Source organism: Rana temporaria, chromosome 4 (genome assembly GCF_905171775.1).
Source record: "Rana temporaria chromosome 4, aRanTem1.1, whole genome shotgun sequence".
Classification (NCBI taxonomy): Eukaryota; Metazoa; Chordata; class Amphibia; order Anura; family Ranidae; genus Rana; species Rana temporaria.
Genome location: NC_053492.1, coordinates 54,538,516 through 54,552,998, shown reverse-complemented (window position 1 = coordinate 54,552,998; position 14,483 = coordinate 54,538,516). Strand labels below are relative to the sequence as shown.

Here is a 14,483-nt window from a genome sequence, read left to right as displayed (position 1 = left end):
CAGTTTCACAAAAAACTCACCATACTCTCTTATCACATTCTCATCTTCCAACAACTCCACATTCAACTTCCATACACTTTTACCATACGTTACCTCTGGATCCATACTCACAACATCCTACCATGGTCCGAGAAAGGCTCCCGATGCACGGCAAAGGACTCCGCCTGCAATTTTTTTGAGACAAAACAAAAATCAATACGTGACTGTACAGTGCCTTTATCGCTAAAATAAGTAGACCCACCATCCTCACCCACATCCCTTAAACCAAATAACCGCACAATCTCACCCAACTCCTTTCCCGATTTGTCAATATCCCCACCACCACCCCCACACCTATCCCCACTACGTATAATACAATTAAAATCCCCACACACAATAACCGGATCCCTCCCCCCCCCAAAAAAAACTTAATTTTCTCCCACAGGTCCAGCCTTCCTTTTTTATCCACCGGTGCATAAACACAAAACAATTTAAAACAAACACCCCCATACTCTAAAAATAGGAGGATCAAGATTTTAAGGAAGGTGGAGGTGGAGGTGGGGAGATGTTTGTGTGTTTTTTTAAAGAGGATCCCCACACCCGTATTCCTGCTTCGGCCGAGGGACCACACCGCATCCCACAGAGTCCATTTAGCGGTGTGGGGAGCTTCCCTCAAATTGCAGTCTTGTAGGCAAATAAAATCGGCAGCGACTCCAGATAGTATTTGGAAAATCGCTGCCCGCCTACACGCCATCCCAATACTTCTGCAATTGAGGGAAGACACCCGTAAGGCCATAAAATATTAGAAAAGGATCATACTCCCGTCATGACTTTTTTTTTTTTTCCTGCTTTTTCCGGATCGGGTACGATGGCTCACCCCCAACCCCGGACTTACCCCTCCGGTCTTCTTCTCCTTCTCCTTCTCCTCCTCGGAACTGGGCCTGCAGTACCCCATCACCTCCTGCAGGCTGGACACCTGACCAGTGCTCACATAAGATGGTGCTTGTGAGGAGTCCGAGTCGACAACTGCTTCCGATGATCCGGGAAGTCTGGAATGGAGCCAATGTCCTGGGAGGAAGTAGGGGCCTCTGCGCCCTCCAACTTCCTTTTTAAGGAAGGCTGCCCCACTTCCATCCCTTCCACCTCGGGGCCCTCCGACTCCATGCCGCTCCCCTCCATCTCCCCCTTGGCCATGAGGTTGTCAGGGACACTCCTCTCGGGAAGAGAAGAGGTCCCTTCCTCCCCCACGGCGTCCAGAGGGGAGGGACCGGGCTCACCCTCCATAGGGGGGCAGGCAACCCACACCCCTACTTCCTCGATTAGCCATGTGGTCTGGTCACCGGAGTTCACCGCAGCAGCCAGAGGACCCCTGGCCACATCTGCGTACGACAGTACCCTTCGCTCCACAACTGCTTCTGGAGCCTCCACCGCCTTAATCCCTGCCACCACGATTGTGGGCTCTGATGGCTTCGCTGGTTTCCCAACCTTAGGGCACTGCCTAGCCAGGTGGGTACGGCTCCCGCAGATGTGGCAGCTCTTACCCTCTGGACACTGGCTCGCCTCGTGACCCTGCTTGAAGCAGTTGCGGCAAGCCAACCCGGACTCGCACTGGTCTTTCGTGTGCCCAAAGGCGAAGCACTGCCTGCAGAAGAGTGGTTGGCCCGGGTACCACAGGTAACCACGGTTCCGTCCTATGGAGAAGGACTGGGGGGGTGCTGGACGCCACCGACCCCTTCCTTGTCCGCCTGGAAGGTGACCCAGAATCTACGCTGCCCGTTGAAGGTACCGAAAACATTTGTCAATTTCACGCCCGCAGAAACTGACTCGCAGTACCTATGCAAAAATGCAGCGATCTCCCCATCATGTACAAAAGGGTTGTACATATGCACAGTGATGGGGAGCCGCACTGTCGTCTCACTTGACAGGAACATGATCCCATCCAATAATTCATGGCCTTCCTTCTCCCCCTTCCGAAGCAGGCATGTCTGCAGGCCTTCCTTTTTCCAGAAAGTAACATCATACAATCCAGTGGTGGGGAAACACTGCACGCAAAAAATGCTTTCTCTCGGCATCCCAAAAAGCTCTTCGATCAAACGCTTCTGAACGAAATGCAAACCAACTATGTCACGCTTATGCTCGGCCACGGCCAGCCTCAAAGTATTGGGTGCACTAGGCGGCCCAATCATCCTCTCGCCCACCGATCCCACCCCCACCACATGGATGGTAGGGCGAGGCGATCGCAACCCGTTGTCTGGGGACTAAGCCTCGGGCCAATAGCAGCAAGGGGGGGCTCTCCGAAGAGAACGATCCCCCCAAGGCCGACCTCCGGGTACCCCAGACACCTCTTGACTAAGAATCAGGCAGTGGAGACTACACTTGATCTTAGCCAAAAGGCCGAGAAGCGATAACCCAATTATTCTCTGTTCCGAGCGAGCGACTTTCTGGCCCCACCGGAGGGCTCGCTGAGAGTTGCCCGTTTGCCTGTACCCGGCAAACGCCCTTCCCCCCAGTCTAGGCTGTTCGGAGGTGTGAATCCGCAGCCAGACGGGTGTCGCTGGGCTACAGGCCTAATCCCCTGTCTACTGGTCAATCCACCCTTTTCTGACACCTGCCCAATAGTGTTGCTCAAGAATATTCGCATTGCGAATATTCGTTACGAATATGGCATATTCGAGTATTCGCGAATAACTCGAATTTCGCGGTCAATATTCGCTATTCCGAATATTCGTATTTTTTCAATTTTATTTTTAAAACACATCACATCCTAGTGATCTCCATCGACGTCTAAAAGAATTGCTGGTATGATTAGAGACCCTGGGCCGAGTAGCTGAGGCGATCCTTTTATGTTGCCGAATATTCGCAATCGCGAATATTCGATTTCCGAATATTCGCAAAAACCTTCTCCGCCCTTCTTTTGCATCAGAGCCAATCAGAGTTCTCCTACCACAGTTGTCAGAGGTTAGCAACCTCAATAGGAACCTGCCTGCACGACCAGTATATAAGATCACTCCCAGCAGTATTTCAGTGCAGATTCACAAGGTGGCTAGAGAGAGTGGAGTGTTTCTGTGTGATCTTAGAGCTTAGAGCATCAGCATTGTGCTTCCTATAGTGCTTTGAGTTCTGATTTTCCAGCTTCTAAACTGCTTTTTTCAAAGCAAAAGACCCAACAGCTTTTTTAAAATCTCAGATTTGTGTTGTTTTGTCCAGGTTAGTGTAGCTTAGTGTTAGATTTCTGTGTAGTTCGTGTAAGTGTACATAGTGTAAGTGTACATTTCTTTAAGGTAGCTTAGTTTAGTGTGTGTTTAGTGTCTGTTTTGTGTAAAAAAAAAAAAAATTGCTTTAGTTTAGCCATATAACTTTGTGTAAGTAGTTAGTGTTTGTTTAGTGCATATTAGTTTAGTATTTGTAGTCCTGGTCTTTGTCCTTGTCAGTCAGTGTAAAAAAAAAAAAAAAAAAAAAAAAACTTTTAGGTGTAGTAGTTTTATTATAGTTTAGTAGCTGTCTGCGTCTTTGTCTGCGTGCCTGTCTTGCTAAAAAAACACACTCCTTTCTCACATCCCCCCCACATCAGCAAGTATGAGCAGCATACGTGGCCGTGGCAGCAGGGGTAGGGGAGTTACTCCCCAGGGCTGGGTCGCTGCCAGCACGGGGTACCTCTCGCGCCCCTACTAGTGGTAGAGGATCAGGTGGAAGGGGAGTCCGCCTCATCCGCAATTTTTTTCCCTCGGGCAGCCGCCTTCTCAGGCTCCAGTAGTGGTGGAGTATATGGGGCACAGCAGTGCCACTGAGTCAGTCCCGACTCCCAGTAGCACCACCAGTACACCGGTGCCTTTAGTACCCACCCCCAGCCCCCAAGAGTCCAACAGCTTCATCTGTTCCCAGCAGGTCATACCCCCCCGCTCCCTCTAGTAGAGGTACTGGTACCAGCAGCCAGACCTCTACTTCCACAGCACCCTCCTCTTCTGTGTCCTGCACTGCCGTCCGGCGACAGGCGTCGCTTTCCGACGCCTTCGAACGCACCCCTCCCTTCCCCCCTGGAGACCGACGTGTGCGTTCCCTCAATGGGCTCCTGGCAAGGGTTATTGCCCAACATCTGCTTCCCTTCAACATTGTTGACTGCAACCCCTTCAGGCAGATGTTGGAGCAGGCCCAACCCCAATGGCGTGTCCCCAGCCGCCATTTCTTTGCCAGGACTGGTGTCCCTGCCCTACACCAGCACATTGTGCAGAATGTAACCCTGTCGCTGGATCACGCTGTCAGCGACAGGGTGCATCTCACAATGGATGGCTGGACCAGCAGGCATGGGCAGGGCCGGTACATCAGCTTCACGGCCCATTGGGTTTCCCTCTGAGGCGCCGGGGAGGGATCGGCGGCATCAGATTTTGTGGTGCCGCCCCGGGGTGTCCAGGGGAGAACTGCTGGTCTCCGTCAAGCCACTGTCTCCGCAGCTGCTGAGCCTCCCAGCAAGCGCCCCCGTAGCTACTCAAGTGTGGGGCACGTGCGCTGTCAGGCCGTGCTCCAGCTTATTAGTTTAGGGGACCGGAGACACACTGGACAAGAAGTACTGACCGCACTTCAGGCTCAGGTCCAGAAGTGGCTGACACCCCGAAGGCTCCAGGCAGGTATGGTTTTCTGTGACAACGGCAGCAACCTACTCTCCGCCCTCCAGGCTGGCAGTCTGACCCACGTGCCCTGTCTGGCACATGTCCTCAACCTCGTGGTGCAGAATTTCCTGCGCACCTATCCCGGGTTGAGTGACATTGTGCTAAGGGTACGTAGGATTGCCAGCCACTTCAGGCGCTCCCCAACCGCTACCGCGTCCCTGTCCAAGTTGCAGCGGGACAACAGCCTGCCCCTTCACAGGCTGATGGTGGACAGTGTGACGCGGTGGAACTCCACCCTCCACATGCTGGAGAGGTTGTGGGAGCAGCGAAGGGCGGTGAAGGAATACCTGCTGGAGCAAGGCACTGCCGGGCCATCACAAACACTCCCGTACATCACCAGTGCGCAGTGGGGGCAGATACACCAGCTCTGCCATGTGTTGGCCCCTTTCGAGCAGGGACCAAGATGGTGAGCAGGGAGCATGTCGGCCTCAATGACGTGCTCCCTATAGTGTTCCTGCTGGACAGGGCACTAGATTGCCTGCTCGAAGCTGGGGAGAGTGCCTTGGTGGAGCAGGAGGAGGCAACACTGCTACACCAAGACCAGGCCCAGGACGAGGAGGAGGAGGAGGAGGATGATGATGATGATGAGGAGGTTACTGGTGACAACCTGGAGTCAGGGCCTGGTCAGGAGGGAGAGCCGGTGTTGGGGGCACCGATAGTCCGGGGGTTGGGCATCTCTGAGCGCGAGCAGCAGCGCCTCCAGCATGAAGAGTCCGACGTCATGGACCCGGGCAGCCATGAGGAGTCACAGCGGGCTGTGCTCTTACCCATGGCTGCCCACATGCTGAGATGCCTCAGGAGGGACCCCCGGGTTAAGACTATCAAGGAGAGGGATGAATTTTGGATGGCCACCCTTTTAGATCCAAGGGGAAACTGGAGCAGTTCCTCCCAGCCAGCCGGAGGCAGCACTGGATGGAGGAACTGCAGGCACGCATAGTCAGCCGGTTGGAGCAGGCAACTCCCCGGTCTCCAGTTGTCCCCCCTCATCTCACCCAGCAGGTGGCTGCACCCAGCAGCAGCAGCAGCCGAGCAGGGGACCTAATGGGTGAGATGAGGATGTTCTTCCAATCTGAGCGACCCAGTACCAGCAGCAGCAGCAGTCGCCACCAGCGGCTGGCCCACATGGTGGCAGACTACATGGGGTCCGTCGGTGCTTCTGACAGTATGAGCACCGACGACCCCATGGAGTACTGGATTGCCAGATTGGACACCTGCCGCGAGCTTGCTCAGTATGCGCTGGAGTTATTGTCTTGCCCCCCCTCCAGCGTACTATCTGAGCGGACATTCAGCGCGGCAGGTGGGGTGGTCACGGACAAGAGGACCCATCTGTCCACAGACTCCGTGGACAGACTCACATTCATCAAGATGAATGAGTCCTGGATCGGCGGTGACTTTCTGGCACCCGCCGTCGGTTCAGGGCGCTGAAGGGTCCCTTGTCATTCATTCCCTGATGTATTTATACCTTTGAAACTCATAGTCGGCAGGTAGTGTTAAGGGCATAAATATTTCCATGCTGTGTCATTAAGCCACTATAAGGAGTCCTGATGCTGCTGCCACATTATTTTGAAAAGTAATTGCTCATCATGAATTTAAAAAGTCACGTATAGCATAGAAATAACGTTAATCAAACTTTTAAATTATGAGGCACTATGGTATAGTCAGGCTACAGCTACTTAAGGCCTGTGTCATTCTGCTTTTCAAATTTAATCACCATGCTACTGCAACTTCAAGCTTTTGTAATTTTGCCACCATATGGGCTCCTACTGCTAATGCCAAAAGGCTGAGTGATTATGTACCGATTATATTACTCATACTGCTGCTGTCACCTTTTGTCCGAGAGATTTGCCATTTTTATTACTCTTACCGCTGCTGCTGATGGCACCTCTTGCCCGAGTGATTTGCCATTTTTATTACTCTTACCACTGCTGCTGTTCATGGCACCTCTTTCCCGAGTGATTTGACACTATATTGTCTACTATTACTATTACTACTACTGCTGTTGCTCAGTCACGACACCTATGTCACGAGTTATTTGCCACTATATACTACTATTACCACTGCTGCTGCTGCTGTTCATCATGGCACCTCTTGCCCGAGTGATTTTAAAACTGATTTTAAAAGATCACAATATACAAATTAAAATACAATATACAATCCCCTACCCCCACCCTCCACCCCTCTTCCACCTCCCCCAATTCCAATACTCATTCGCTTCATCCATCCCCATCCACCTCCTATCTACCAACATCACCACATACAATTTGGCCAGAATCATGTTCACACAATCGCCTTCTGACAACACACGCTTCCTTCTGGCCTCCCAACACCTAGAATCCCACATCACCTCTTTAAAAATAGCTGCCAGTCCCCTAACAAACGCCAAGTTCATTTTTTTAATAAATTCATGAAAGTAGTATCGAAAGTCAAGAAGGGTTCACTTGTTCTATGTGGCGACTTCAACATAACCCCTGATCCAACTATAGACTCCACCACTTCCTCTGCCCGTCACCTACCGGCACTATCTCCATCACTTATTAAGCACAATCTGTACGATGCCTGGCGCTGCCTACACGATAATAAAAAGGACTTCACTTTTTTTTCTATACCTCACGGTGTTTATACAAGGATTGATCTTTTTCTGGTTGAACAAAATGTATTATTTCAGGTTAAATCGATTAAGATTAATGAAATTTCGTGGAGTGACCATGCTTCTGTGGTGTTATCCTTAGCTGATTCTGCTTCTTGTAAACGAACCCCGGTTTGGAGACTAAACACCTTTCTTCTGCAAAACGGGGAGGTTAAAGACAAAATCAGAACCCAGTTAGTCGAATTCTTTAAAAACAACCAAGATTCTGTCCAAAGCCCCTACACGCTGTGGAATGCCCATAAGGCATTTATACGAGGCATATTTATTCAGGCTGGCGCAAGGTCCAAGAGGCAGAGACAGAGCCGATTTACAGAATTGATGAGTCAAATCACAGACCTAGATAACAAAAATAAACAGAACCCATCTAGGAACTTATCTGAGCAACTCACAAAACTTAGATATAACCTCAGACTCCTCCTACTGGAGAGCTTCGAGCGAACCTCCAAACGTCTGAGGATGACCTACTACACTACAGGTAACAAGGCAGGGAAATTATTATCAAAGACCCTTAAAGGCCATAGATATAAAACGAAAATCCCTTTTGTGCTACACCCCGACACCGCTCAGAAAATATTCCACCCCCAGCAAATCGCAGACGCTTTTAGCTGCTACTACGGCAAATTATATAATCTCAAAGACGACCCGTCCACCACAAAAATAGCTGCCAGGATCCAAATCTTCCTCTGTATTACTGCTGACCCTTCCACCAACCCAAAGAACCAAATCAATTTATTTGAGTCTTTCACTCCTATCACCTCCTCAACAAAGGGGACCAACTTTTCTTGAACCTTCTGTACAAAAGTACAGCTGAACAGGGCGTGCTCAGCTGTTTCCATATTATTACATCCGTCTCTCGGGCAACTCTCCTCTCTAGCCAGGTCCCTCCCTTTTAAAAAGGCCTTAGTCAGCAGGGCTCCATGAAAAGCCAACCAGGACACCTCCTTTTGCCTATTGGACACTCCTTCTATTGAAAAGTTCTTCCAGCAAGTTTCTACCATCCTGGACCCAAGACCACAGATATTGTCTCGCACCTCCTCCCCTCTAATCCATCTGAACAGCGTATTTTTGTCCGTTGCGCCCTCTCCTAACTCTACCAATCTGTTGGCTCCAAAAAAGGTCATCAACTTTAAATAGAAAAACGGAGTCACCAAGGCCACAGGTTTCATCAGATCTTTAGTGCACCAGCCCCACTTCATCAGGGCCCATCCAGCCAGGTACCGCATCAAAGTGGCAGTTTTACCCCCCCCCCCACTAAAGGCCTTAAAATGCACCAGCCAATAGTGGGCATTAAAAAAAACAGGAATATCCGGAAAGCCACAGCCCCCCCTTCCAGGATTCTTCATAACTGATCTCCTTTCCACCCGCTCCATTTTACTGCCCCAAAAAAATATAAAAATAACTCTTACAATTTTCTTCATCCACCTTGCATTGGGGGGAAAAACTAAACTAAAATAAAGGAGCAACGGTAAGATTACCGATTTGGTCATTTTCATTACCGATTCCGGATTTTCTCCAATGCCTTTTCAGCATTAGCTTGACTCAACAAGTCTCTTTTGAACTGCGTCCCAAGGATCACCATCTCATCGACGATTTTAACTTTAACGTTTTTAATAGTTCCAGATCCACTTAAGCAGCAAATTTGGCTCTTCTGCCAGTTTACTCTCAGGCCGGACATGCTGCTAAAAAAGCTCAGTTGGAGCTCCGCTCTTCGGGCATCAGCCTCCGACGAGCAAATTAAAGTTATGTCGTCCATATAGCACACTGCCTTGGCGTTCTCCCCCCCCTACTCCCGGGCAGAAAGACACCTCTCATCCCCTTATCCCTCTGTACATGCCGCAGGAGTGAGTCCATAGCACAAATGAACAGGATGGGTGACAATGGGCACCCCTGTCTTACTCCAGCCAACACTGGGAAAAAGTTGGTCAAGCTACCATTAACTATTACCTGGCTTCTAATACCGGTATATAACCCTCTCAAAGTTTTCAGGAAGGGAGGTGGAATTCCCATCTTATCGAGCACTTTAAAAAGAAAAGAGTGCGCCACTCTGTCGTAGGCCTTTTCTAAATCCATCCCCATTAGGGCCAAGGGTATATTGTTCAACTGGGCATAGGTAATTAAATCCCGTACCAAAATTAAAAGGTCTGTTATTCTCCGACCAGGGACCGCACATACCTGACCCTCACCCACCAGCCTAGCTACCACCAAACTCATCCTGGTTGCCAATAACTTGGCAACCAGCTTGTAATCCAAATTTAGCAGAGTGATAGGACGCCAGTTTTTAATCTCCCGCCGGTCACCTTTTTTAAAAATTAAGGTAATTGCCCCCTCCTTCATTGTTGGGGACATCTCCCCTGTAGACACACAGTACTGGACCACTTCAGTCAAATGTTCCTTCAAAAACGGCCAGAGCTTTACATAAAGTTCCACGGGGAACCCATCCCTCCCGGGACTTTTGTTCTTTTGCATTCTCTGCAGCACACTCTCCACTTCCAACTCTGTCACTGCATCCAAGAGTCCTTCTGCTTCTTCCTTCTCCAGGCATCTTTCCACCACACTGCAGTATTCTAATTGTTCTTCCTCCATCACACCTTCCTGGACATCGTAGAGACTCTTATAAACGGAAAAAACTTCCTCCACCAGCCTTCCACCCTTGACCTCCTCCTCCCCTGCCAACACAGTGGCCATCACTTTCTTCCCAGAAAAAGCTTTCTTGAAGAAGAATCTTCCTCCAGCTCCTTTATCTTTGCGTTAAAAATGATTTTCTTGCCTTTCTCTTTCAATATTTTATCTCGTTGCTCTCTCACCTCCTTCAAGTCCTCCTCCACCTCCACCCCTATTCTTTTGCATTTATACAAAAAGTGCAGCTTTCTTATTAACATTAGTTATTTTTCCTTCTCCTCTAAGTTTTCATGCTACACACCTTTTGCAAAAACATGGCAATGCGGCTTTTGGCCCAATCCCACCACCCAAGGATATTTACAAAGTCTCTTTTCTGTTTTACCAGCTCTTCCAGGTAAGTACCAACCCTTTCACACACATCATCATCATCCAATACAGCCACATTTAATTTCCATAGTCCTTTCCCAAACCTTACTCCAGCTCCCAGTTTTATCTTACAAAACAACATTTTATGATCTGAGAAAAGAACTAGGGCTACCTCGTACCCCTCCACCTCCACAAATTCCGATACAAAAATAAAATCTATGCGTGATGACACAGTGCCTTTATCTGAGAAATAAGTGTGTGCTACTTGTTCCCCCTCCACCTCCACAGCCACATCCTTCAATCTTATATCCGTGATTAATTCATTCAATAACCGGGAGGTCACATCCACACCTCCTCCCTCACTGATACCGTGCCTGTCACTCATCTTTCTTACACAGTTAAAATCACCCGCAACAATAGTAGTAACTTCCCGGCAATTGTAATTTCAACAGTTTCAGAAAATCCCTCCGCCCTCTCTTATCAGCTGGAGCATAACAGTTCAATAACCTTATTTTGCTGTTCTCAAATTCCAACATCACGGATAGACACCTTCCAGGCACCACCTCCTCATGTGATAGCACTTTGATATTGTCATTTTTGACTAATACCCCCACGCCTTCAGATCTAATCTCACAACAGGGGGTCCATATTGCAACACCCTTCTCTCATTTAGAGACATCATGGAGATCCTCCACTCCACACTCCTGTATACAGATAATATCTGCCTTCACAGACTGCAAATAGTCCATAATCAGGGCTTTTCTTACCCCGGACTTCAAGCTTCTCACGTTCAAAGAGGCTACAATAAGAGCCATTATCAAAAAAGGAAATCTAGCCATCACACTCATTTATGTTGTCCTTTCTGCTGACTAGCCTTCTCATGTCTCACTCTCCTGCTTCTTCTTGGTCCAGGTGAACTGGCGACCTCCTCTTCAGAGGCCCCAGGAGAGGCAATATGCAGGGAACCTTCCTCCCCGCTATCCCCCCCCCTTCCGTTTGCCCGACACCTGGGTCTCAGTTCCAGGGGTAAAGTCCATCCGCTGACCACATTCCAGACTTTTCTCGCTATCACCACCATCGTCATCATCTTCATCTTCCATTTCCTCCTCCTCACTGGAAGAAATGTCCCCAATCAGGACCGATGCTTCACAGGGACTATAAGTGGGGCTGTCGACCCGCTCCTTTCCCTCGATAATGATCTCCACACCCTCAGGTAAGTCCAGGGGTTGCTCAGCCGAACCACTTACCTCCATCTCATCTTCCCGGGGGGGATTGGCATCCACATCAGGACCACCCGCGTGGCCCCCTAAATCACCCTCTGCCATCTGGGGGGGTGCAGAGCCGTGGCCGGCATCATCCGCTGCTGCGTCCGCACCTGACCCCACTCCGCCACTCGCCCCAGCCGCGTCACTGGGTGGAACGTCACTGGGTGCGGACCTCTGGGTTTCGCTGGCATGCCCCCCTTTGGGAGCCTTCTGCTCAGCCCCCCATTCTTGTCTGCCCCTCCGTTCTTTCGCTTCTCCTCCCAATCTGGTACTTTGGTACTTTTTGCGTTCCCTTTCATATTCCGGGCACTCCCTGGCCAGATGACCAGCACGCTTACAAATGTCACATACCTTCCCCGCTTTACAATCCTTGGCCTTATGTCCCACCTGCTGACAAAGCCTGCATCTTTCGGATGAGTCACATTCATCACTTGTATGGCCATACATCAAGCACTTCCTGCAGTATTTAGGCTGGCCTTGATAAAACAAAAAACCCCTCTCTCCTCCGACCGTGAAGACGGGTGGTGGCCGTCTCACGCCCCCAATACATGTTGGGTCCAACTTAAATTTGCCAGAAAATATGTATTTTCCTGTCCAAATCTTGTATCTGTTCAGTACAGGTTCTCCCCCTCTTAACACCTCACAGTAATTATCCAGAAATGCTCTTGCAAGTACAGGGTCTGCAAACGGGTTGTACATGTGTACAATAATTACTTTCTCTTCCTCCATGAATAATGGGATTATCTGTAGTAGTTTCAAGGCTCCTTCTCCTTTTCTTTTTTCTGCTTTCTCAAAGATGTTCCAGCAGATCTCTGTGGAAGAAAAGGTCACATCATAAATTCCCTGATTTGGAAAATCCTGCAAACACATAATATCCCTCACCGCGGTATTAAAGGTCTCCATCAACACGTCCACAACGATCGTCTTCAACGTAACTTGCTCCTTAAAGCCTGGCATCACCAGGAACCTCAAAGAGTCCTTCAGACCACGATTCGCCATCCTGAAAGAAGGTCCAAGGATCCGCTCGCCCACCTAAGGGGCCCCACAAGGGGAACCCCCTAGCTCCGCCAACCGACCACCTACGCCTTTAGGAAGGCTATCGCTTCCCGTTGCCCGGGGACTAAGCCTAAGGCCAATAGCAGCATGGGGGGGCCCCTCCGAAGAGGAACGATCCCCCCAAGGCCGACCGTCGGGTACCCTGGGCACCTCTTGGCTAATCACCGAATGCAGCAGAACTACACTGGATCTTGGCCAAAAGGCCGAGAAGCGATAACCCAATTATTCTCTGTTCCGAGCGAGCGGCTTTCTGGCCCCACTGGAGGGCTCGCTGAGAGTTGCCCATTTGCCTGTACCCGGCAATCACCCTTCCCCCCAGTCTAGGCTGTCCGGAGGTGTGAATCCGCAGCCAGACGGGTGTCGCTGGTCTACAGGCCTGATCCCCTGTCTACTGGACAATCCACCCTTTTCTGACACCTGCCCAACACTGCTGGAGCCCAATCATGACCTTCAGTCATCCCAAAATAAGAATTGCACACATTCAGGTGCTTCTCGTTGCTCCTCGTGCACGTTCAACAAGGAAAATCATTTGCATGGGCCGGCCTCCTAGTTAGCATAACGTGGACTTAGTTAACATAACGTGGTAGAAAATCGAGGGCCACTAGAGGGAGTCAAAGACTAAGGCATCCTCCGGATAAAAATAAAAAACCCTTGCCACAGCTGACTTTTCTAGCTAGCTGCTGCATGCAGCAAGGCACACAGCAATGGAGCAAATTCAGCCCCCTTGTTTGTCAGCAGAGTAGTCACTGCTTATCGAAGGCTTCATTTTGGGCCTTAGGAAAGAGAGAGCGAGGAGTAGAACACTAGCTGACTTGTCGAAAATTGGATGCCCTGACTAAATCTAGGTGTTGCTGTATAGGTAACTTCATAAAGTAGTGGCATTTGTCTTCATTGCTTCTTGTCACTTTCTTGCCAAAGACACAAGGGTTAAATGCCAGTTTATTAGAGCACGGAACCGAGTTTAAGCAAGAAACATTGTCAGCAACAAGAAGACACAAGACAAACAAGTTGGATGATGTTCCAGTTAAATCTATTTTTTGACACTGCGTAAGAGAGGGGTGCACAGGTCCTGGAGGTACTGCAATACCAGGTCGATGCGTGGAGTGGACAGAGCAAGCTCTTCTTCCATCTCCCTGTTCTAAAAATCCATTTAATATATGGTCCCCAGATAGGGGACGTATCAGATATTAAACTGATAAGAACAGATTTTTTTTTTTTTTTCAACGCTACTCAGACTGAATCACAGACTTAGGCATAACTCAACCCCGTACCATCACCAGAGCCGTGTTCTTTGCATCATACTAGCGTATCAGGACATAAGAAAAGGTAAAATCAAGAATAAAATAACATACACAGTAAAAAACAAAACATCCTATCCATCCCCCACCCGCCACTTCTCAAAATTCCAAAACACATTCGCCTCCTCCTCTCCCATTCTCCTCCTTTCCACCATCAGAACATAAAACATTTTTGCCATCACCCAATCAACACAATCTTTCTCAGTTAGCACCATTTTCTTTTTCACAAAAGCACACCGCGTTTCCCACATCGCTTCTTTTATCACTGCAGACACGACAAACATCTTACGTTGCTTTTCCTTGCTTCCTTCCACCAACCCAAAAACACATTTCTCAAGTGACACAACATCCACCTCCACCACTCTTCTCACAAAGCCATGCAATAGCGTCCACACTTTTACAGCAAAACTGCACTCCCAAAAAACATGCCTCACGCTTTCATCTGCCATACACCCATCTCTAGGGCATACTTCCCTCCTTACCAGATCTCTGGATTTTAAAAAAGACATTGTGGGCAAACAATTGTGAAACGCTAACCACACCACCTCCCGCTGTTTATTGGTCACACCTTTAAATAATAAACTTTTCC

General features: G+C 49.3%; 1 pseudogene; it reads right to left on the bottom strand.

The window, feature by feature from the left end:
* Window positions 1-13,649: 13,649 nt before the first annotated feature.
* LOC120938634 lies at window positions 13,650-13,826 on the bottom strand (annotated as a pseudogene).
* Between the last annotated feature and the right edge of the window lie 657 nt (window positions 13,827-14,483).